This window comes from Crinia signifera, chromosome 3 (assembly GCF_055691185.1).
Source record: "Crinia signifera chromosome 3, ASM5569118v1, whole genome shotgun sequence".
Classification (NCBI taxonomy): Eukaryota; Metazoa; Chordata; class Amphibia; order Anura; family Myobatrachidae; genus Crinia; species Crinia signifera.
The window spans coordinates 107,937,804-107,940,303 of NC_139219.1; the positions used below are offsets into that span (position 1 = coordinate 107,937,804).

Here is a 2,500-nt window from a genome sequence, read left to right on the forward strand (position 1 = left end):
TGGTGCAGGTATAGAATTTAACATACAATGATTTAGTGGTAGAATCTTGTGGTTTAGTGGTAGAATTCTCGCCTGCCATGAGGGAGGCATGGATCTGAAAAGGGAATAAACACCACCCAATGTTGTGCTCAAAGCAAATGACTCTTAGATTTGGAGTCTTATTCGCTATTGACTCAGATAGCTAGGCTTTTTTACAGTGTTATGGCATCATGGCAAGGCAAGGATTGCCCTTCAATCTATAAAACCAAAGCAAGGTTTCCACATTTAGTAGATCCTGAGATTCCTGCTTGGTTTCACACACTGATGTACACCTCTTTTAAGTTTCAAATAAAACACGTTTGGTTGTGTAGTGACATAGATCTCGCCTGTAGAATTCTGGGAAAAAACACCGCCCAACGTGGGGCTCGAACCTATGACCCTGAGATTAAGAGTCTCATGCTCTACCGACTGAGCTAGCCAGGCTTGGTTCCTGTGATTTGACAAAAAGGCCACTCAAGCCAAGGAGTGCAATACAAGCTATTAAAGTAGATCTAGGCTACCACATTCAGTACACTGAGATGCATGCTTGGTTTCACACATTGAGGAAAATGGGTAAGTAACCGTGAAGTAAAATGTGAAGCATTGGTTGTTCAGTGGTAGAATTCTCGCCTGCCACGCGGGAGGCCCGGGTTCGATTCCCGGCCAATGCAGTACTCAAGTTTTACTGAAATTATGGTATATTTTGTTAAAGAGTGTCTGGCTCTTTGCATTTTGGTGGTGCAGGTATAGAATTCCACATACAATAAATTAATGGTAGAATCTTGTGGTTTAGTGGTAGAATTCCCACCTGCCAAGAGAGAGGTCTGGATCTGAAAAGGGAATAACCACCAAACAAATGTTGTACTAAAAGCATATGACTCTTAGCTTGGGAGTTTTATTTCTATTGACTAAGCTGGCCAGGCTTTGTTACAGTGTTGTAGCATCAAGGCAAGGCAACGCTTGCTCTTCAATCTACACTATTAAACCAAAGCAAAGTTTCCACATTCAGTAGATCCTGATATTCCTGCATGGTTTCACCCACTGATGTACACCTGAAACAGCGATATATTTTGTTAAAGAGTGCATGGCTCTTTGCATTTTGGTGGTGCAGGTATAGATATCAACATACAATGATTTAGTGGTAGAATCTTGTGGTTTAGTGGTAGAATTCTCGCCTGCCATGAGGGAGGCATGGATCTGAAAAGGGAATAAACAACACCCAATGTTGTGCTCAAAGCAAATGACTCTTAGATTTGGAGTCTTATTCGCTATTGACTCAGATAGCTAGGCTTTTTTACAGTGTTATGGCATCATGGCAAGGCAAGGATTGCCCTTCAATTTATAAAACCAAAGCAAGGTTTCCACATTTAGTAGATCCTGAGATTCCTGCTTGGTTTCACACACTGATGTACACCTCTTTTAAGTTTCAAATAAAACACGTTTGGTTGTGTAGTGACAGAGATCTCGCCTGTAGAATTCTGTGAAAAAACACCGCCCAACGTGGGGCTCGAACCCACGACCCTGAGATTAAGAGTCTCATGCTCTACCGACTGAGCTAGCCAGGCTTGGTTACTGTGATGTGACAAAAAGGCCACTCAAGCCAAGGAGTGCCCTACAAGCTATTAAAGTAGATCTAGGCTACCACATTCAGTACACTGAGATGCATGCTTGGTTTCACACATTGAGGAAAATGGGTAAGTAACCTTGAAGTAAAATGTGAATCATTGGTTGTTCAGTGGTAGAATTCTCGCCTGCCACGCGGGAGGCCCGGGCTCGATTCCCGGCCAATGCAGTACTCAAGTTTTACTGAAATTATGGTATATTTTGTTAAAGAGTGGCTGGCTCTTTGCATTTTGGTGGTGCAGGTATAGAATTCCACATACAATAAATTAATGGTAGAATCTTGTGGTTTAGTGGTAGAATTCCCACCTGCCAAGAGAGAGGTCTGGATCTGAAAAGGGAATAAACACCAAACAAATGTTGTACTAAAAGCATATGACTCTTAGCTTGGGAGTTTTATTTCTATTGACTAAGCTGGCCAGGCTTTGTTACAGTGTTGTAGCATCAAGGCAAGGCAACGCTTGCTCTTCAATCTACACTATTAAACCAAAGCAAAGTTTCCACATTCAGTAGATCCTGATATTCCTGCATGGTTTCACCCACTGATGTACACCTGAAACAGCGATATATTTTGTTAAAGAGTGCCTGGCTCTTTGCATTTTGGTGGTGCAGGTATAGAATTTAACATACAATGATTTAGTGGTAGAATCTTGTGGTTTAGTGGTAGAATTCTCGCCTGCCATGAGGGAGGCATGGATCTGAAAATGGAATAAACACCACCCAATGTTGTGCTCAAAGCAAATGACTCTTAGATTTGGAGTCTTATTTGCTATTGACTCAGATAGCTAGGCTTTTTTACAGTGTTATGGCATCATGGCAAGGCAAGGATTGCCCTTCAATTTATAAAACCAAAGCAAGGTTT

General features: G+C 41.8%; 2 non-coding genes across 2 annotated transcripts; one reads left to right on the plus strand and one right to left on the minus strand.

Moving 5' to 3' along the window:
• Positions 1-618: 618 nt before the first annotated feature.
• Positions 619-689, plus strand: TRNAG-GCC (transfer RNA glycine (anticodon GCC)). Its single transcript has one exon. It is a non-coding gene; the product is annotated as a tRNA-Gly (tRNA).
• An 821-nt stretch (positions 690-1,510) lies between these two features.
• Positions 1,511-1,583, minus strand: TRNAK-CUU (transfer RNA lysine (anticodon CUU)). The gene has a single exon. It is a non-coding gene; the product is annotated as a tRNA-Lys (tRNA).
• Positions 1,584-2,500: the final 917 nt, after the last annotated feature.